The sequence below is a fragment of the Pongo pygmaeus genome, chromosome 15, assembly GCF_028885625.2.
Source record: "Pongo pygmaeus isolate AG05252 chromosome 15, NHGRI_mPonPyg2-v2.0_pri, whole genome shotgun sequence".
In the NCBI taxonomy this organism is placed as follows: Eukaryota; Metazoa; Chordata; class Mammalia; order Primates; family Hominidae; genus Pongo; species Pongo pygmaeus.
Window position 1 is genome coordinate 98508771 of NC_072388.2, and position 23470 is coordinate 98532240.

At 43.9% G+C, this 23470-nt stretch overlaps 1 protein-coding gene and 1 non-coding gene across 2 annotated transcripts in view; one reads left to right on the top strand and one right to left on the bottom strand.

Annotated features, from left to right (window-relative positions):
* Positions 1-23470, bottom strand: part of SETD3 (SET domain containing 3, actin N3(tau)-histidine methyltransferase) — an 83593-nt gene that overhangs the window by 28687 nt on the left and 31436 nt on the right. The gene's annotated exons all lie outside the window — the stretch shown is intronic.
* On the top strand, positions 18107-18213 carry LOC129013510 (U6 spliceosomal RNA). The gene has a single exon (XR_008493969.1). It is a non-coding gene; the product is annotated as a U6 spliceosomal RNA (small nuclear RNA).

Genomic DNA, 23470 nt, shown 5'->3' on the forward strand with positions numbered 1-23470 from the left:
ACTGGAATAATAATCCAATTATTGGAATAATCTGCCCCCCCATCCACTTAGCCAAATCCTAAGACAAGGTTTAAGATTCCTTTGCCTTCAAATCTACATGTGACCTCCAGTGACCTCTAAATGTCTAACCCATGCAGTCTACAAAATACCACGCAGCACTCTGGTTTATGCCACATGAAATTGCTCCTGAGTTGCTTCATGGATTTCATTCATTCATTCACTCATTCAACAAATATTCAGAGCGCCCACTCTGAGTGAAGTGGAAAACCAAGGAGCAAGACAGACCTGGCTTCTGCCCTCACAGATCTTCCCGTCTGCTGGATGGTGGACACTGACAAATAGTCGCAAACAGGAAGGAAGCAACAACAGGGAACAGGTGCTGGGGTGTGCAGAGCACGGAGAGCAGCAGAGCAGCTGAGGCCTGAATGTGGGGAGAGGGCGGAAGGGGACCTAGCAGAGAGAGTCCTTAGCTCTCCTGCTGGACCTGGCAAACAGAAGGTGCTGATAAACACGAACTGACTCCATATTCACCATTGCCACTTTCTATTTTCCCCAGAAGTCATAATCGTAGGTTGGAAGAAAAGTAAGAGACTGCCCATCTAGTAGTGATCACTGACCAATGTGTAGATTTCCTTTAAAATTTGCCCTTCATTTATTTTTTAAGGTGTCCTCTCCCAGGTGGGAGCATATTTAAATTCACACCAGAACGGCCTGCCAAGCTCAGAAAAGCAACCTCCCAGGTTCAGTTCCTAGGTTCAGGATCATCCCAGCCTCCAAAGTGCCCACTTACACCTCGCTTGGCCAAGGAGGGCAGAGGCCTTGCCTTTCATATTTACCTACTCCCCATCTTCTGCCTCCCGCACACTGCATGTCCCACATGCTGCAATCAGTAACTCAGGTGGGGACGCAGGGAGAAGCAGGCGGTGATGTGAGGGTTTTACTTGGCAGGCAAGAGCGCGTGGGGGGCAGCTGGGGAGCATCCGGAGCGCCTCCTGTCATGTTCCTATGACGAGTCTGCTAACTTCCCAAGTGTGGTCATTTTGCAAATTAACCTTTTAGCTCGAAAAATAAAGCTAGGTACTTCAAATTATTCACAGAAACATAATGGTGCACATGATGCTGACAAGGAAACCTTTGGATTACGAAACACACAACTTCTCCATTTGACTGGAAGATGCCCACTGACTTTCAGTGAAAATAAGTTACCCCATCATAAGGATAACCAAAATAACCACATCTTTTAGCCTTTAACTGCTTAAAATATATGTCCATGTTTTAAAAAACAGGACATAATGAAATAAATGTAATATTTACTGTGCTACTCTTGTGAGTAAGTGTGAAAACTGTAGGATGAACTATATCTGCAAAAAAGTAGGAAAAGGAACAGGTGTTAAACTTTCAAGAAAGATTTTGCTTAATCTGAAAAAAGTTATCAAAGTAAAATAGCTATTATTTTATAGAAAACGATAAAGGAGGCCAAGGCATAAAGTGGTATAATTTTATCCTTGATATACTAATGCACATTTCTGCAGCTTCAGAGCCACTTTAATCTCATCTTAAAGCTTCCTAGCAAAGCTTCGTCCATCAACTCCCCAAACCTGCACTGTGTGTCTGCTGTGTGCAAGGCATTGTGGGGGGACAATGAGCAAGATGAGTTCCCTGCTTTTAAGGAGCTAACGACTTTGGAGCAGGGAGCCCAGACAGGCAAACTGTGACGTGTCACACCAGGATACATGACACGTGCTGGAATTCAGAAAAGAGGCTGCAGTCACTGTCGGGAAGACGGGGATCTGGCAATGACTCACAGAGGAGGTGGCATGCGAGTTAAGTCTCTAAAGATGGGCAGGATTTTCCATGTGGGAAGGGAGACATCCCAGACAGAGAGTACCGGAAATGGCAGAGGCAGGGAAAGGAGGGCTTGTTAAGGGAAGCTGAGCAGCTGGGGTTTGCAGAATCAATAGGCACACAGAGGGATGAAAAGGTGCCACCCTCTGCAGTCCCAACACATGAGGCCCTGCAGAGGGTGGCACAGTGCCCACAGCAGGAGCATTAGAGTATTAGCTATGTGGCCCCAAGCAGTGCTACCCATCTGGTCTGTTACTTCACATGTAAAATGAAGACAACACCTACTACCAGAGTTTGCTGGCACTTGAGAGGTGTCAGTAAGTTAGTATCCATCCAGGAACAAGGACTTCGTAGACACTGAGCACCCCCTGGTCTTCAGCATTTAGGAAAAGTAATCTGCCAAAGGATGAATCAAAACAAGTGGTGGAGAGGTTGGGTGCAGTGGCTCACGCCTGTAATCCTAGCATTTTGGGAGGCCCAGGAGGGCAGATCACTTGAGGTCAGGAATTCGAGATCAGCCTGGGCAGTATGGCAAAACTCCATCACTACCAAAAAATACAAACATTAGCTAGGTGTGGTGGCACACATCTGTAGTCCCACCAACTCAGAAAGCTGAGGTGGGAGGATTGCTTGAGCCAAGGAGGTGAAGGTTGCAGTGAGCCGAGATCATGCCACTGTACTCAGCCTGGGTGACAGAGTAAGGCCCCGTCTCAAGAAAAAAGAAAGAAAAACAAAACAAGTGATGGAGGAAGTGAGAAAATGTGGGGAGGGGGTAGGTGAAGTTTGAGAATCTAATAAAATCTATGGGCCTGATGTGGCAAGGAACTGAGGGTAGCCTCTAGCAACTGCCAGCAAGAAACCCAGGCACTGACGAACTGAAGCCTGCTGCCAATCACAGGAGTAGGCATGGAAGGCACCCTTCCCCAGTCACGCCTTCAGATGAGACCACACCCTAACTGCAGCTTTGAGAGAGACAGCCCAACTAAGCCATGCTTGACTTTCTGACCCAGACAAACTGTGAGATAATAAATGTGTGTTTTAAGCCTCTAAGAAGCAAAGAAAAAAAATTTAATTATGAACTTCTGGGTGTACTTCTCAAAAAAATTCACACAAACATATGACTATTAGTCAAGATGGGCTGGAATCTGCCATAATACAGTGTCTCCAGGAGTCATTTCTCACTCACTGCATGCTCCCTGGGTGCTGCCTGTGCCTCTGCTCCATGGGATCTCCACTCCAAGATCCAGACACCCAGTAAATGTTAGTGCCTTTCTGCACTGAACTGTTCTGTTCGCAGGAACCAAACGTATTTGCAGGAAAAAAAGATTTAAAAGGATGAAGAAACAAGAAAGACACAAGGGAGGGCAAGTAAGTGACAGAACACAGACACAGGAGGCATCACACCACCAAGGGCACAGGCTGGACAAGAAAAGAAAAGCGAAGAAAAGGAGCACTGGTGAGACGCAGGGGAAACTGAGATGGAATGGAAAGAAGCCAAGAAACCTAAACATAAACAGAGCACCCTGATTCTCTTAAACGGGAGGCAAGAGACTTTGCTTAGGGTGCCAGGCATTTGGTCTGTGTCATGATTGTCATTAATACGGTTATACCATTTCTTGTCTCTTTTGTTTCCATTTATGTTCAGCATTCACTCAGTCATCTGATAACTAATATCCTATTTCAGTCCTAAATTTATGGCTTTTGGATATATCCAAGTTCTCTGAAACATGTGCTCTGTACTCCAAACAGACACTGGCTAGTTAAAACGCGAGGAAGAGGTGCCTCAACACCAGGAGTCTTGAACAGAAGCAAATCCAATATAGAAACCCATCTGAATCTTTTTAAGTCCCAAAGTTACTTATGAAAATCAAGTAATTTTAAGGCCTCCATAAGGCGTACCTTATATGCTTAAGGATTTATTTTGGTCTCCTCAATTCCACACACCTGTTTTCGTTCTTTGAAACAGATGAAAACTGTGAAGTATAGAGGAAATGGTAAGATATTCTGGAGTGGGTCCAAAGACAAGCAGTCACTACCTCCAGCCATTAAACAAGAGGGGAGGGGGAGTGAGCCCAGCCTTGATGGCTCAAGATGGGCCTGATGGGCCCAGAGAGGGAAGCCCAGGAAACAGCATTTTCAGTAAGTTTCTCAGGTGACTTATGCTCACTCGAGTTGAATCCAGGAACCAAGTTTAGCACTGGCTCCCACCGAGGAGGAGAAGAGGAAAGAAAGATCTCTGCTCTCTGAATAAAGCCCTCCCTGCCCTGGGTGCACAGATATGCATACACACATGCACATTGGGAGTGGAGTCGGGGAGAAGCTGAATTTCACACTGAGGTTTCTGGCCCATCCGGATCTGCCCACTTGAGGTTCTGGGTCACTGAAACCCTGTCAAACAGAATATGTGAAGCTTTAATTTTCTGCCTGATGCTAGTTTATATTTTCTAGTATTTTCTATTCCATGTATATATGACTTAACATTCAAAAATAATTTCATGTTTTTAAAATAGGGAAAAAAGTCAAAGGTTTCTGACACCAGCACCAAAGACTCCAGCTATATTAATTACTTGTTCCTCAGGGTATCTAATACACCTTTTGACTTGACCTGCAAATAACGCACATTTATTCAACAGACGTTTATCAAGTGGCAAACATTAGGCTAGGAACTGTAGCAGGAAGGGAGTTTGCTCTCAGGCCTCTAGGGGCTCACGTGGCGCCATTGAGGAAATGAGGGAGAGGAAGCAGGTGATGCAGTGCGAGTGACTGAACCTGGCACTGCTGAGCCCAGGCGCCACCTTCTCCTCTCACAACAGATCCTCCACGAGCACCATGCCACCACAAAGGGCTGGCAACCAGGACTAAATATTCCAGGACAAATCTCACCTGGGTCCAGCCGACTGGTCAGTATGTGCAGAAATGGGGCAGGTCCTAAATTTCACTCACTCAAATCAGCTCTAATCTAACAGTAACAATAAAAATAACACTAAGTGCCTACTGTGTGCCAGACACAATAAAATGTCCTAAGCATCTTCTATGTATTAACAAATGTAAACTACACAGTGGCCATCACTCCCGTTTTACAGATAAAAGGCCCAGAAAAGCCCTGCCCCAGGTCATCCAACCAGAAAGTACAGAAGATTCAATCCTCTTCACCTAACCACCTCAAGTGCTGTCTCTGCACAAATATAACACATAATAGGGATTTTGTTAAATAGCTATTTCCACCAAGTGGGTCCCTTACATTTTTGTGAAGATTTATACTTCATGAAGTGCTCTCATACTTCTCATCCAATCTTTCCAATACCAACCTAAGGCAGTGATTGGCAACCCCATTACCGCATGGAGAAACTGTGGCCAAGTGACCTGCCACCCCTTTGGTGATTTACAGGCAGAGCTGTGACTCAAACGCAGGAGTTCTGATTCCAACTCTAGCACTCCTTCTAGTGCACACCATTCACACAAACGCAGAAAAGTACAAGAGGGAGCCAGCAGTGGCCTAAAATAGCAACATGCATTAGTAGGAATTTTTTTTTTTTTTTTTGAGACAGAGTTTTGCTCTTGTTGCCCGGGCTGAAGTGCAGTGGCGCGATCTCAGCTCACTGCAACCTCCGCTTCCCGGGTTCAAGCGATTCTCCTGCCTCAGCTCCTGAGTAGCTGGGATTACAGGCGCAAGCCACCACACCCAGCCAATTCTGTATTTTCAGTAGAGATGGAGTTTCTCCATGTTGGCCAGGCTGCGCTTGAACTCCCGACCTCAGGTGATCTGCCCGCCTCGGCCTTCCAAAGTGCTGGGATTCCAGTAGTAGGGATTTTAAAACAAGACCCTAGCGTCTAAACCTAGAGCAACTGATCCCCTTGCCAGGGTCATTCTCACACAGCAAAGCAACTGCCATCCCACAACACACACTGGATGACCACTCTACCATCACAAATTCTTATTACAAGTCAATTTTAACTCAGGAATACTATGAATCTGCTCAACATGGTCATGAATACACAGAGAAGTTTTCATAACACCACTTCTTCATCATGATCCATCTTGAATGACAGCTGTCATTCAAGAACACCTCTTCTGAAAGTATTGCTTCCCCTCCTCTAACTACCCTAAAATGCCACCACCTACTTTACTAAGATTCGTATACTTAAGTGGTCAGTTTTATGGAAGACCTGACAAGTAAAAATACGCTGAACTACATGAAAAAAATTAAAGGACAAATTCCCTTCTACCAGGCAAATGTCCAGTTAGTTAAGCACGGCACTGAGTGCAAAGAACCCGTAAGAGTCCTGATAAAAATTAACAGCACGCTTTAGAGTCCATTTATTTTCTGAATTGAATATTTTGTGCAGGAAAAAATGTCAGTATTTCAGTCTTCATTACAATTCTAATCTGAAAGTTAAAAAGCAACAATGACAAAAACGCTAAATCAAGTTCTTAATAATTGAATCAAAGGGGGAAAAAAATCTCTGGTTTCTGCAAATGCCAAGCCATTTATATTCATACTTTAAGTATTGCTTTTAAGCCACCAAAAAGCAAAACTTCAGTTCCATATCCTAATATGGTCCACATAAAGCTCCCATAATTAATGTACTGAGCTTTGTTCTAAACAAGTCTAAGGGCACAGATGTGGAATGACCAAGATTTCTCTTAAATTCTTCTCATCACATCTACAAGGATTAAGAAGAGATGGATGCAGACCTAACAGTGACACACAAAGCAACAATGCTTCCAGTAGCAAACACACAAGAACACTCTCACCATCTCATGCTGAGAGGCTCCCAGCTTCAACCTGCTGACACTCTGGGCCAGACAGCTCTTTGCTGTGGGGCTGTCCTGTGTCTTGCAGGGTGTTTACAGCACCCCAGGCCCAGGTGTGACAGCCAAAATGTCTCTATTCCCCCAAGGGATCAGTCATTCTTGGTGGAGAACCGGCAGGCTAAACAAGGAGTTCTTATAAAGGACACAAAAAGCACTATCTTTAAAAAATAAAACTGATAAATTAGACTTTGTTAAAATTAAGAACTTCCATTCATCAAATAATATCATTAAGAAAGTGCCTAGGCAAATCACAAACTAGAAGATAATCACAAAATGTATATCTTGTAAAGGACACACGTCCAGAAGAAAAAGCCAAGTTAAAGACAGGCAATGGCAGGGAGGGGAGATGGGGAGTTAATGCTTAACAGTCACGGAGTTTCTGTTTGGGGGGATTAAAAATTTTCTATGGTGGTGATGGTTACACAACATTGTGAATGCAATAAATGACACTAGTACACTTAAAAATGGTTAAAATGGCAAATTTCATGTTATGTGTGTTTTACAATTTTACAAATAATGTAATATACATCCCCAAAATACACACTGGATTTCAAAAACTTATAAAAACAGTGTAAAATATATTAATAATTTTTATATTAATTACATGTTTAATGGGTATTTCAGATATCTTGAGTTAAAAATATATATTTTAAAAGTTCTTTTTTTTTTTTTTGAGATGGAGTCTCGCTCTGTTGCCCAGGCTGGAGGGCAGTGGTGCGATCTCGGCTCAATGCAACCGCTGCCTCCCAGGTTTAAGCGATCCTCCTGCCTCAGCCTTCCAAGTAGCTGAGACTACAGGCACGTGCCACCACACCCGGCTGATTTTTTGTATTTTTAGTAGAGACAGGGTTTTACTGTGTTAGCCAGGATGGTCTCGATCTCCTGATCTCATGATCCACCTGCCTCAGCCTCTGAAAGTGCCGGGATTACAGGTGTGAGCCGCCACATCTGGCCTTAAAAATTCTTTAATGAGCGTAAGATTTGAACAGACACTTCCCAAAGGAAGATATCTAAGTAGCTAATAAGCAAATGAAAACATGCTCAACACCATTAGCCATCAAGGAAAGTAAATCAAAATTACCATAAATAATACTACATGTCCATCAGAATATCCCAAAAAACCAAGCGCTAATGAGGGAGTGGAGCAACTAGGATGCTTGTGGATAGCTGGTGCGAGTGTAAATTGGTTTAACCACTTCAGAGAACAGTTTATCAACATCTACTGAAGCTAAACATACAATCACTCAATACCCCAATAATTCTTCTCCCAAGAGAATACCCAGAAGAAATGAATGTATATGTCCACAAGAAGATAAACACAAGATTACTTCTAGCAGCTTCACCTGTAATAGCCAAAAACTGGAAACCACCCAAATGTCCATCGACAGAAGAAACAGATAAAAAACTGTGGTACATTCATACAGTGAGAAACTATACAGAAATTTTCTGTATACAGCTACACGCAGCAACATGGGTGAATTCCAGAGACTGAGCCAAAGAAGCCAGAGATAAGGAGTCCCTACTGCATGCTCCCCCGACGCAAAAACCCCAAGGAGGCAAAGCACCCAAAGGCCTTAGAATGAGAAGAGTGCTTACCCCTGACACGGGCGGGGCACTGACGGGGAAAGGACAGTGGGGAGTTTTCTAGGTTGCTAAAAATGTTCCATGTCTTCATCTTGGTTGTGCTACTTGAGTATAAAAACTAACCTGGCTGGGTGTGGTGGCTCATGCCTGTAATCCCAGCACTTTGGGAGGCCAAGGCGGGCAGATCACCTGAGATCAGGAGTTTGAGACCAGCCTGACCAACATGGAGAAACCCCGTCTCTACTAAAAATACAAAATTAGCTGGGCGTGGTAGCACAAGCCTGTAATCCCAGCTACTCGGGAGGCTAAGGCAGGAGAATTGCTTGAACCCAGGAGGGAGAGGTTGCGATGAGCCGAGATCGCGCCACTGCACTCCAGCCTGGGCAACAAGAGCAAAACTCCGTCTCAAAAAAAAAACAACAAACAAAAAACCTACATTTAATATACATGTACTTCATTATGTACAAGTTAAATCTCAATTTTTAAAAAATTAAAAGTTGACAGAAAACTCCCCAAACTGGCTCATCTTTGCTATAGGAGGTTACTAACTGGCCCCAGCCTTTTAAAAAAATTATATTTTTATTCTATTAATACCGGCTATTTTAAATAATTAACAAAGTAGTTAAAGGCCTATTCGTTATTACTCTGATACCATTTACCACCAGGTACATATTTTTATCCTTTTCTGTTATTTGCCATGTATATTGCCATGTTTATTCATGGACTATGAATAAACTTTATTTTAAAAGTTTATAATGCTCAATGTTTGGAAGCTATCGTTAATTGTCTTTAAAGTATAGCTATTTTTTTTTAGGTAGTAAACTCATAAATCATTTGACTCTTTCCTGCCTCTTAAGTTTTCTTGGCAATTTCTACCTAGAATGTTGGTAGTTAATCCTATGCTGACTGGTAAAATCCTTTGTTGTGATCAGCTGTTATTCAAGTGTTTTATTGACATTTAGCTTCTCCCCATGTGTCTTACTTCCCGATAGCTTGTGAACTAGGGATTCAAGAGAACGGAGCTGAAGCAGGTGCCTTTAACACCCACGAGTGCCCTGAATGTAACAATTACTCAATAGTTCACAGAACTGGCAAGGACTATCCTGGGCCATCAACGTCTTTCACACCTAGTCCAAGAATCCCCTCTTCAGCACCCCTAAAGGGCCATGACAGGAAGCTCCATTTGTAAAACATGCACTTGTAAAAATCCTCTATATCTAGAAATATCTTTCGTTCCATTTCACACCTGTAGGAGAAACAAGGCAGGTTCCCACCCCCCACCTTTTTTTTTTTTTTTTTTGTAAGTATGGAAACTGGGGCTCAGATTGCTTAAGGGACTTGGCTATGGTCACAAAGTGAATAACTGACAAAGAAAGAAGACGACTCCAGGGCTCCAATGTCTGGTCATCAGTCTTTCCACCTGTATTAGTCCATTCTCACACTGAGATAAAGAACTGCCCAAGACGGGGTAGTTTATAAAGCTAAGAGGTTTAATTGACTCACAGTTCAGCATGGTTGGGGAGGCCTCAGGAAACTCACAATCATAGAGGAAGAGGAAGCAAGGCACCTTCTTCACAAGGCAGCAGGAAGGAGAAGTGCCAAACAAAGGGGGAAGAGCCCCTTATAAAACCATCAGATCTTGTAAGAACTCACTCACTATCAGAAGAACATGGGGGAAACCGCCTCCATGATTCACCTGCCTCCGCCTGACCTCTCCCTTGACACGTGGTGATCACGGGAATTATGGAGATTACAATTCAAGATGAGATGGGTGGAAACACAAAGCCTAACCAGATCACCACCGTACTTCTGCCTTCCAAATGACTCCCAGGAAAGTCCATCAAACAGCTTGTGTCAAATAGTTTTCTAAATCAAGAGGGGCCTGGTCTACATAGAGCTTTCCTTCTCAGTTTTCCATCATCCAGAAACAGGGTCTTCTGCATTCCTGACAGAAATGTTAGGCAGGACAGGGTCAGGGACAGAGCCTGGACATGGCCACCAGCACCTCACTGCAGCCTCACACCATCCACTAGTACTCCCCAGACATGCTCAGACAGCATTCTCTATTACAGCACGGGGATAAATGTTATGCTGAGATTAAGCAGCCCTCCTTAAATTCAAAAGAATAAAAGTAAGTGAGTTTGGCTTGGAATGGCCTTTTCTTAATGCAAATTTGCTTCGGTCCACTGTCATGTTCTTATGGTGCTTTTAATTCCTCTCGGCAGCCTCTCCAGGAAGGAAGTACCTACCCACACACCAGAAAAATCTAGCACTGTGCTGAAAAGTGTTGACCCTGCAAACAACACAGTCACTACTACTCGTGGCCCCACACAGGAGTTGTATTTTTTTATCCAGTAAGTGTTCCCTGGGTTCTTACTATGTGCCAGCACCGGTTTAAGTCCTTCCATTTTAGCAAGATTCCTGAGCACCTCCCTCCACTGCTTAAAACATTTCCACAGCTTGTGTTGAAATGTAAATCAGCAGTAGGTGAGCAGGTCTCAATAAATGTTTATGGAATGAATGACCAGCTCCCATGGTTACGAGATGAAGTCAGCACAGTACAGTGGATAGAGAAGATAGTTCAGTTAGATATGAGATTAAGTCCGGGGATTATCACCAACTAGGTATGAACTGAGGTCCTGAAACAGACAGGCCAGCAAATAGGCCTCAATTTCCTCACTGTCAAATGAGAACAGAAGTACCCAGACCTCGCAGGCATGCGGAGGATTCAGTGGAATTGTGTCAATGCGGATCTTGGCACTGAGTAAAGTGCTACCTCAAGAGTTCTGTTCCCTCCCTTCCGGCAAGTCTACCTTGCCACCTCCCTGTGCACACCACACTCCAGTCCCACTGCGTGGCCACGCTGTACCCGCTACCCTCCACCAGGGAAACTCCTGCGTCCTCTTCAGGGGTCAGTGACCAGTCCCACCTCTGTGAAGTCTTCCCTACTCCCACTCTTTCTGCTGCTTTCCCTGCCTCTGGGCTACTCCACCAACCCCTCAATGTGATTACATTATGTACTGCATTTGGTTTTCCACCAGACTGAATGCTCCTTGCAAATGGAAATTACACTAGCACCTCTCTGCAATCCCAGCACCTAACGATGTTCTTCACACGTCAGTGGTGCTTGATAACAGGTAACTGCCAAAAAAGAAAAGGCACTAGATCAGTGAGACTTGTGTGTGACTGTGTGATATGATGTGTGTGCGTGCCTGTATGTGTATGTGTGTGTGTGTGTGACACACAGAAAGATTGATTCGTCTCAATAAATCTCTTTCAGTTTTGAGATACTATTTCAAAAGCCTCAATGTAACTCGGCTCAACACTTCAGTAACTCAAAGAAACTCCATTTCACATCTACATTAACTGAAATTCTTCCTTTGTCACTACATCACCTACATTCACTTGATGCAGTATCTGCATTTAGATACCAGTTAACTGTACATAAGCAGTCCCTCAGGTCAGTCCACAAGCCCATTAATGAGAAGCCAACCTCCTTCTGGTTCCAGAAACCACAGCCACTAATTCACTTTAAAGACCACACAAGAACAAGGACTTCAAAGCCAATGGCAGCATTTCTGTTGTAAACTCTATCAAATAAAAACTGGCTTATTAATTTTAAATGACTTCAGAGCATTTAAGGAAAAAACATGAGACTGACACAAAGGTTCTGAAACTCATTAGAGCTGGTCTTGAAATCACTGATATATTTAAATTGAAATCTGCTCCTTCTGACAGCTTTTCGTACAGATATAGCTACTATGTGTGTGTCACTACGGTTAAGGTTGGGTGAGCACTTCCATTAAAACCTTCACTTTCATAAGCTTATAATTTAAGAATAAAAATTTGCTCCAGGCTTGACTTTTGCATACAAAAGTTTTCAAATATATATTCCAAAGAATAAAATAAACCTGTCTGAACTGAAAGCTCGGATGCAAAGCATAGTAGATTACCTGTGGTGTGTCTCTGGTTTAGACAAGTTAGAATAAGCTAGGAATTTAGCATTGAAGATTTCCTTTCTAGACCATAAAGCTTCAAAACAGAGAAAGGTTAGTAATGTCATGTTATGAGCAAGGTAAACTTAAAACCAATTTATTCCAGAATCCTCAAGATCATCCTTATCTCCCAAACTCTTCACATCCAGTTTGTCACCAGATCCTGTCAATTCTACCTGTAGGTACTTCTCGGATTCACCAGGCTAAGTAGTCTTACGGCCTCCAAACCATCCACCTCCCTGCCGCTGGGGTTGTCATTAAGCAAGCAACCAAACCAGTGCCAGTCTGACCATGTGTCCCCTGCAGGATAAGATCCCAACTACCTGGCAAGGCTTGCTGGAGGCTCTTCAGGACCTAGTCCTCTCCCTCTCACCGTGAACAGGCCTTTCTGTTTCATCTTTTTGCCTTTTACATCCAATACGGAGACTTTGCTTTCCAACATCATAGGAAGGTGCTCACATCCAGCTTCAGGTTAATTACATTAGAAGAATGATTGTACTTAAAAAATACATTTATATTCATGATAGCTCAGCTACATTCACAAGTCTGTCAGAGAGGGTAGATTGTAAATATGGAAACTGAGGTTCAGGGCATCCGAGTGGCTTCAGCAGGTATCACACAAAGAGAACCGCTAAAGCAGCAGTCACTTGACCCCAACTTTGGCCAGAGCCACAGGTGCTACAGGCATCCCTGGGAGATTCAGGTGACAGACTCATGGGAGCAGCTCCTGCTGGAAATCCACAACAGGCTTCTCAGCTCCAGGGCTGTGCCCTCTGAGAGGCAAAGGCTGCTCTTCTCAAGCTCTTCCATACATGCCCTTCTCACCCCCAACTCCAGACTGCTGCTGACCTATTTCCTCCAACCAGACAACTTTGCCTTTCAAGCCCCACTCAGGTATCACCTGACTGCCCCAAGCTTCACAGAGATCAGACAGCAGAGCACTGCCTCAGTTTACCACTTTTGCTCATCAACATTTCCTGTTTGTTTTCCTTCTATTTCCAATGATAAACTTCTAGAAGGCAAGGACCTCATGTTGATTTTATATCTCCTTATAGCACCTATGACTGAACCACAGAAGAAGCATTCAGCAAAACTCGTTACATATATATTCTGAAATACATATATTTATATATAAATATATAAAACATATTTATTTATTCAAAATATAAACATTTATATTTATATATACATAAATATGTAAGTATATATTATATATATTTTATGTATTTATATTTTATACATATAAATATATGTATCTATATTTTTATACATATAAATATATGTATTTATATTTTTTATACATATAGATATATGTATTTATATGTATAAATATTATTTTTTGAGACAGGGTCTGGCTTTGTCACCCAGGCTAGAGTATGGTGGCACAATCTTGGCTCACTGCAACCATCACCTCCTGGGCTCAAACCATCCTCTCACCTCAGTCTGCTAAGTAGCTCTACAGGCACACATCACCATGCTCAGGTAATCTTTTTGTATTTTTTTTTTTAGAGACAGGGTTTCGCCATGTTGGGGTTTCACCACGTTACCCAGGCTGGTCTTGAACTCCTGGACTAAAGTGATCTCCCCGCCTTGGCCTCCCAAAGTGCTAGGATTACAGGCGTGAACCACCAAGCCCAGCAGAAAATATTTTCAATAAATAGTAATGTGACTTCTTTTTAAAAGAATATGAATGTTACTATGTTTTTCCCGATGAGACTGAATGTAAATAAAAATAAACAGTATCCATGCTATGTTTTCTGTTACTAATTTTTAGAACTCACTTTTTCCTTTAAGCTGAAAGAATAAAGTTGATTTGCAAAATGACAAAATTACTCAAATCATTAACACGTGACCAAGCTCAGGGACTAACCAACACAGGTGGGCCTAAAAGTAGCAGCTCTCCAAAAATTTAATTCAGGCTCGAACTGTCGATAATCGCATTTCACTACACGTGGGAAGTGGAAATACCCAGTAATTTCCAGTAAAGCCAGCAGGGGAGAGGGTCAGGAGCAATATACACAGCCTCTGGTGTCTACACCACGCACAGGGGAGGGCGATTCACTGGAACAGCTCAGAGAGTGAATCTAAGTCTCACTGCGGTCAGTGAGCCCTGGCTAGAGGACTCAGGGGTAGAACGTGGCAATGGGAGCTTGTGCATTTAAAGCAGAGCCAGTAAGGAGGTGCAGAAAGAGGGCATAGGGTACACCTGAAGAGAGCTCTCAGAATCTGGGGGGTGGGTAACAGGCCTTGTAGGGAACCCTGGGTGAGAAAAAAAAGAACAAAAGGGGCTTGACAGTGTTGTGGGAGTATATTTCACATCACCCCATCTTTTGGAGAATACAGAAAGCACTTAAAAAAAAAAACAAAGAGAAAAATACAATAGCCCAAGAGAACACAAGCCAGTTATCTGGAGAGCTGCTCGATTAAATCTAATAAAAGCTAAGGATCTGATAAATTCCTCCCTCACTGTGAATTTTATCTCTCAGAAGACAAAGAAAGGACAGGAATGCTGATGCTCAGGGCCAATGACGCCTGTGAGCAGAGTGACAGTACGCTGCCACACCCTCGGCAATCCTCACCTAAGCTGCTGCAAACTCCTCTCAGGTTTAGTATTCATCCCAGCAGGGGTAAACCCGTCACAGAGGGACAAAAGTGTCTAACAGGGACCTTTGTACAAACTGGGAAAAGTTGTCTGTCTGTGAGGGCCCCAGCCCAGTGGGGACCCAGCGTGGGGTGTGATGGATGGGCTGGACTTCACCCCTTTTATATCTCCTTATAGCACTTACAACTGAACCACAGGACCTAATCAGGTGCTTCTGTGTGCACAGAGGGCTCACAGCCCTCAGAGAGCCTGGCCACACGTGACTTACACATGGAGAACAAGGCAATCAGTTCCCCATTCAACCAGCGCTGCTTGAGCCCTCCTGTGTGACAGGCACTAGGCCAGGCAGCAGTGCCACAGTGGTGCCCAAGGAGAGAAAGGCCCCACTTGTAAAGCTCAAACTCCAGGGAAGGGGACAGATGACAAACACAAAAGCAATCACAGGCAGCGACACATCTGCAAGAGGACAAAACAGCATGCTAGCACAGACATCAGGGGGTCTTCACAGTCAGAAGAGACTCTATGCCAAGGCTAGAAGAACCCAGGGAAGCCTGCGGCAGGCAGGAAGGGGGTCCACAGCAAAGTCCTGAGGAGAAGAGGCTGGCGAGTCCTGGGCCCTGATCACTGCCAGAGGGAGTGGACTGCAGTGAGGGAGGAAGCGGCCCCTGATGAGGCCGCAGCAGGGGCAGGGCCATCTGGGCAGCCCAGCCCTCTGAGTTTGTTCTAAGTGTAAGGAAAAAACAGTGGGGAGACACGGACTACTATTTAAATTCCAAAAAGAGCCCCTTGGTGGAGCTACATTGAGGAGGTCAAGAGCACAGGGACTCTTTGGAATAAAGAAGAGTGGCCAGGACTGGGTGATGGAGTCGTGGCTAAGGAAAATGTATCTAAAGTGAGAGAAATCATGGTAAGAAAGCCCCCAGGCATTTTAAACAGTCCCAATCTCTCCAGACCAAAACTCATGACCTCTGGTGTGCAGACGCCCACGGCATGAATTCTGACTATGAAGCGGCCGTGGAGAACACAGCACACTGACTGAGCACACCGGCTCTGCATCAGATCTGAATCAGCCCCTACCTAGCCACTTCCTGGCTGTGAAACTTCAGGGAGTCTCAGTTCCTCAGTAAAATAAAAGTAATCATACCTTCTCATTGCGTTATTAAAAGAATGAAATGACATACACAGTTTCTGGCTGAGTTTTATCAAATGTTAGTTGTTTGCTGTTTTGGCTACTGAGTGCTTTATTAATTCAACAGACAGTTACAGAGCACCATCTCTGTGTTGGGCACATTCTAGATGAGAATGAAGCAAAGTCCTTGTCCTCAGTGGGCTTACATTCAAGTTAAGAAGACAGACAGACAAATGAAGGAATATACAGGTGACCCTTCAACCACATGAGTGTGAACTGAGTGGGTCCACTTATACATAGATTTTCTTCCAGATCTGCCACTCCTGAGACAGCAAGACCCACCCCTTCTCCTCCTTCTCCTCTTACTCAATGTGACAATGACGAAGATGAAGATCTTGATGATAACCCACTCCCACTAATGAATAGGAAATGTATTTTCTCTTCCTCATGATTTTCTTAATAATGTTTTCTTTTCTCCAGCTTACTTTATTGTAATACAGTATATAATACATTTAGCAGACAACATATGTGTTAATCAACTGTTTGTGTTACTGGTAAGGCCTCTGGTCAACAGTAGTTAAGTTTCGGGGAGTTAGAAGTTATATGGATTTCGACTGCATGGGGTAGGGTCAGCATCACTGCCCCCTGTGCTGTTCAAGAGTCAAATGTACGTGCTGACAGGTACTGACTGCCAGGTAAGAGGGGAGTGAATACCCAGGCGCATCTCTAAGACACTGGAACAGCGGCCCAAAGAACGCCCACCAACCACACACCCTGACGCGGACAGAGGCGCTGACGTTGTGGCACAGACCCCATCTGCCTTGGCCAAGCTACCCCTTTGAGCCTCATTTTCTTATCTTCTGATAGGGAGAGTTACATACCTATATTACAAGGTTATTGTGAGGGCGAGCTGTGAAGCTAGACGTGAACACATTTTATAAGGATCTAAACAAATGTGGGTTTTTACATCATGATCATTTTCTCCAAATGCCACTTTTCCCATTTAAAAACAAAAATAAAACAACCTCCTCAAATTTCTCCATAAAGCAATCTTCCTTCTCTGGACTCCCATGATTTTTTTTTTTTTTTTTTTTTTTTTTTTTTTGAGATGGAGTGTCACTCTGCTGCCCAGGCTGGAGTGCAGTGGCACTCAGTTCAAACCTCCGCCTCCCGGGTTCAAGCGATTCTCCTGCCTCAGCCTCTCGAGTAGCTGGGATTACAGGCGCATGCCACCACGCCTGGGTGATTTTTGCATTTTTAGTAGAGACGGGGTTTCACCATGTTGGCCAGGCTGGTCTCAAACTCCTGATCTCAAGTGATCTGCCCACCTTGGCCTCCCAAAGTGCTGGGATTACAGGCGTGAGCCACTGTGCCCAGCCCCATGATTTTGTTTTTAATGTGTGTTCTGACATCACTTTTTACTGAATTATATATGATTAGAATGTATGCTTTGGAAGACAGGATTTATTCTGATTAATTGTGTAAACCTGTAATTCTAAGCAGATGCCTGACAGAGGTTATGAATGCTTCACTGGTGAGTAAAAAGAATTCTCATGCTGCAGAATATGAGATTGACTCTCTTGCTCTAAAAACCAGAAACAAAACTATAAGATGAAGGTTACAGGGAGGCCTATTTTGCCTCAATATAAGGAATGGCTTTGTAACTATAGTCTTCTCGCTCTGGAAAGGGCTGCCTTGCAAAATCACATCTTGAGCAGGGCCATGACTCCTAGAAGGAGGCCAGGACTCCACTGCTGAGTACACAGCTCCTGCATCAGTGCAGGACTCAGTCCCTGAGTGCTGGGCCTGTCACAGACATCACCTTCTTTACTCCCACGCAGCCGGGCTGACGGACATTCACAGACCCTTTCTACAGGGAACCTAAGACACCAATTTAACCTGGCCAGGCTGAGCTAGTGGGTCACAAGCTTGAAATGTGAGGTACAGTTCTTCTGGGGTCCACTGCATCCCACAAAAACATCAGTGGAAAAGGCAAAGCTGGCAGGCTGGGTGCAGAACAGACAGGGCAGTCAGGGGATCTGCCATTCACAAGGCTATTTCAGAACTATTAGATTACAAGGGCACTTTTATTGGATAATCTGCCCAGCACAAACTTACAGCTAAAATGAATTTCCATGCTCGCTTAGGCAGCACATATACTAAAACTGGAATAACACTGGGAAGATGAGCATGGCACCTGCGCAAGGATGACACACACACTAGTGAAGAGTTCCATATTTTTGTCCTATGGCACTGTAGGATGGCCACAGTTAACATTAACACATTTTATAGTTTCAGATAGCAAGGATACCGAACATTCCCAACACAAAGAAATGAAAAACTGAGATGATGGCTATGCTAATTATCCATCTGATCTGATCTTAAACATTATATGTATCAAAACATCCCCAATGGGCCAGGTTCACACCTGTAATCCCTGCACGTTGGGAGGCCGAGGCGGGCAGATCGCTTGAGCTCATGAATTTGAGACCAGCCTGAGAAACATGGCAAAAACTCATCTCTACAAAAAAATATAAAAATTAGCCGGGCATGGTGGTGCATGCTGACATGGGAAGATGGCTTGAGCCTGGAAGGTGGAGGCTGCAGCGAGCCGAGATTGAGCCACTGCACACCAGCCTGGGTAATAGTGCTAGACTTTGTCTCAAAACAAAAAAAAAAAACAAAAAACAAAAAACAAAAAAAAACTTGATGTATGTCATGAATATGTACAATTATCATTTGCCAATTAAAGAATATGTTTTTAACCATCTTGAAAAAATGTAAAAATAAGAGAAGGAAGGTTTTTTTTAAAAAGGCCACGATGGTAAAAGATATGGTCCACCTGGAGTGGACTACAAGCTCATAAGGACTCAAATGAAGCAAAAAATATTCAAAAACAGCATTCAGGCCATATCAATTCCAATTCCAGGCAGAGGTAATATGCGACGTAAATGCAGAAAGTTATCTAATCCTCCTTGGCAAATATCCCAAATGAATACCGGCAGCCAAGCCTCACCAATACTCAGGCTCTCAAATTCGAAGAAATCAGGAAGACTGGACCTGAACTTGGTCTCATCAATGGCACCTTATAAACTAAAGGCAACAGAATATACTATGCCCTCACTCTCTGTCTACAAAGATCCATCAGCACCAGCATTTCTGTTAAGGCAATCACTTCACCAACTCACTATAAATTCACTCAAGTTCAACTAAAGTTAAGCCATCTACTAGCCACTTGATATTAAAATGCAGCAGGGGTGAAAAGTCACAACTGTGCTTCCACACTGGGCTGCTGAGAGGTCCCAGACTCAGATTCAAAGTTACATATTAATAATAACTGATGTCCTGGAGGTTCCTCTAACCCCTTCCTCCTTTTTGTGCTTTTATCACCTCTGTTTTCTTCCTTGGGAGTAGATTATAGCTACAAAGGGTGGCCACAGGATAGCTGCAGTCTAAACCATTTAGAACAGAAGACATTACAAAAACGGCACAGTTCTTCAGGGACATCAGAGTGTGGGTACACCAATATCAACGAATGTGAGTGATTACAAATGTGTGTAATGTGGAAGTGTTCTCATAAGGGTACTTAGTCAGGGTCACCTCAAAAACATTAGCAGGTTCCCTCTTCTATCATACAGATTAAAAACAAAAACAAGGTCTAAAAATCCTGTCCCAGAGGATAGAGAATCTACTCAGGGAAGATCTTAGGTTTTGTTTTGTTTTAAAGCAGGTTTCAAAAAGGAATTTTTTGAAGTTTCTTTTGTTTTTAAACTTCTAGGGATTTTCACAAAGCTCTTATTGATCAGACTCGTACAGAGGGCCCAGGACAAGTAAAGCTGGGATTGGAGTGGGGGAGAGAAGGAATCACAGAACGGGACACGCCTGTGGAGACAGAGGAGACGGTGGAAAAACTGTGTCTAGGGTCAGACAGGTCTGACCTTCCGCCTTGACTGGGCTTACTCAGTAGCTCTAGCGAGATTTCCTGTTCCTACACCTGCTTCCTCGCTTATAAAATGGGGACAATGCCCAGCTCTGGAGGAACGGTGAGGGTTAGGGAGCCTCTGTCAGGGCACTCAGCCCACCACTGACATTTGGAGGTGCCAAGGAACACCGTCTTAGGAGGAAGCCCTGTATTTCTGTCCTCTATTCTGACTTCTCAGTACACAAATTAAACTATCAATGACAGCCTAGACCTGGTATTGGCGGTTTCTTCTAATTTGGTTAATCCTGTCTCAGATTATTCTAGGAAGGTATAGTTCCAGATACCTCCTTATATAAGAAGAGAAAGTAAGAAAAGTCTTCCAGTGCTCGGCCCATAGCGGGCATTGCCTAACCTTCCTTGGTTAGGATGCCAGCCCCAAGTTACATCACTTGGGACTCCATGGTAACTGTTTGCCCTTTAAGTCTGTTTTCCATGCCCCTATGGGTGCCTCTACTCCCATGCAAACATCTGCATCACAGGTAAGGTGGAGGCTGGGGACAACGTGCATCACTGTGCTGGACATCAGCTCCCAAACTGATTGACAAAAGCAACAGTTTTCCTAAAAGGGCCAAGGACCGCAGTCAGGTAAAGAGATGAGGAAGAGGAGGAAGGCCATGGTTTAACAGGAGGGCTTCCAGTGAGAAGGGTCAGCAAGGAAGACAGAGCAGAAGCGTTGCCAGTCCCCAGGGGAGGATGCAGATGCTGGGGTCTGACCTGGGAACTCAAACCGCCTCAGGTGGACGCACCAGTGTACGCTAGTGGCACCCTCCCCGAGGCTCCAAGGCAGGGACACACACCACCGAGAAGACCCCAGGCAGAGCCCCAAGGACAGAGAAAAAGCATTTCATTTCTTTTTTTTTTTTTTTTTTTTTTTTGAGACAACGTCTCACTCTGTCGCCCAGGCTAGAGTGCAGTGGTACAATCTTGGCTCACTGCAACTCTGCCTCCCGGGTTCAAGCGATTCTTATGCCTCAGCCTCCCAAGTAGCTGGGACTACAGGCGCATACCACCATGCCCAGCTAATTTTTATATTTTTTAGGAGAGACGGGGTTTCACCATGCTGGCCAGGCTGGTCTCAAACTCCCGACCTCAGGTGATCTGCCCACCTCAGCCTCCCAAAGTGCTGGGATTACAGGCGTGAGCCACTGCACCCGGCCCATGTCATTTCTTCAGCCCCCCAAAAGCCACTGGAACTAAAGCTGGACAAAACAGAAAAAATGAAGAACACTAAATTCACAGAAGGTGAAGTCTCCATGTGATTTATAACATTTACAAAACGAGAACATAGTTAAAAGCACAGATTTTTTGAATGATATAGCTACAGTTTTCATTTATGGAAATGATGAAAATGAGATACGTGTTTAGAATGAGTAATTTACAAAATTGGAAACCTTAAATAGGACACAATGAAGGCAGTGCTTACACACTGAACACAAATTAATCTCAAGGTCAGCTATCAGGAACAGGCAAGGTCACAGGTCAGAGCATTTCACCAAGACAGCCAGTGGCTCTACCAAACTTTATAAAGGCACCGGCAACTCTCCAGAGAACAGGCAAGCCTGAACTGATGTCCTAAGTCCTAGTTTTTTCAGTCTTCGTATCATTAAATAAGTTGAACCAGTAAGGATAACAATAAAAGGAAAAAATAGAGCATAACCAGCTTCCTCATAGCTTGGGGGGAAAAAAGCAAATAGGCTTATTACTTCCTCTAAGAACGAGTATTTTTCAATCCCAACACACAGTAAAACGAAGAGCTGGAGCGATCTTCTTTAGGGAGCTGGAAGAGACTGCTAGCAAGCTCACAGGCTGGACTGACAGGCCCACAGTCCTCAGCAGGGCCACACCCAGCTTTCTGTGAAATACCAGCGCAAGAGAGGAGATTTTAAACAAGGTTGCTCTGTCCTTAAAACTAGACTATTTCTTTGTCTCAAAATTAAGACCAGACACGACCTTAAAGACTAAGACAGTGGTTTGGTGAGCCCCTGTGGCTAGGAGCACAGGCTTTGAGTCTAACAGACCTGCTTGGAGTCCAGTTCCAGGGTGCAGGTACCACTGGCCTCCAGCAGGCTGCTCAACTTCTCCCCGCATTCCCCATTTGAAAAATGAGGACTCAAACTCCCTCACCGGGTAAGGATCAAAGCCTAAGAAGAGAGCCGACACTGCACCAGGGAGAGTGACTCTTACTGAATCCACTGTCCTCGTTACAGTGGCAGTGGCAGAAGCGTCGTCTGCAGCTCTCAGCACAGCTTCAGCCCCCTTCTCACGCAATGTCTTCCATCTGCAGCCACGGGTTTCCTATGACGTGGAAAAGAGCCACTCCGACAGAACAGTTCCAGGGGCACACTGTGAAGAATGCTACTTACCTCCACTGGAAAAGTCCTCCAGCCAACCCAGATGAACAACCTGAAAACAGACATCATTCTTTCCTTTCTATGCCCCATAAGATCTACCCAGTTCCCACGACCATACAATGCAAGGATTAAATCTAGATTCACGGCTCATCAACCTCAACACCTCCGGCCTATGAAACTGACCGCCTTGTACCCTCACCATCATCTTTGACTCTATTCCGTCCCTCCTCAATTTGTAGCTCATACCCTTCAGTCAGCAGATGCAACATTACCATGAAGTTGGCTGAGAACAAAAAATGTCACATACGGAACACGTTTGCTTCTAGGGAAACATTTAAGTGAAACTGAGGTCAGGAAAACGGCACGCAGGAAGCAGTGGCCACAGCCACTCTTTGAACTCTGAGGCCAAGTGAACTTTATAAATAATCTGCTATATTATGCATCAATTTCAGCAATTTTTTATTAAGTACTCCATGCAAAAACTGCACAAGACACATACTCTCAAATTATCATTGACGAGGAAATCAGGTATCTTTACATGAAGAGCCATCTAAAACAATTTTTGTATCAAATATATAGTAATGGATTACATAGTCTATCAAATAAAATAAATATCCATGAGTCCATACTGATATGAACAGCTGAATAAGTAAATAAATGTGGAAGAAGGGACAGCTCTTCCTTTTAGTAAAATCCCAATGAATGCATGTAGAAGAAATAACAGAGACAGAAAATCACCACTTGGCAAACACTACAGTAGTAACTATTACAGACAAAAATCATGATAGATACAAAAACCAGGATCTATCAGGTTTTTGTATCTGGTGAGAAACAGGGTATTTGATGGTGAGAAACAGGATATTTGCATAGTCTCAAAGTATCTTTCTATAAGGTATTCATTAATTATAACAGAAAAACAGTAACTTCTGATGGAAAAACCAAAAAGACATATTGATTCATGTATTCCCTGAGGAGGACACACTTTACTTCCATGGGATTCTTGCACAAAATGCATAATTTCAGTCTACACATGATAAAATATCCAACAAATGCATACTGAAGGACCTCTACAAAGTAACCAGCCAGGCCAGCAGTATTCTTCAAAAGTGCCCGGGTCATGACAGACAAGGAGAGACCAAGGAACTATCCTAGGCTGGAAGTGATTT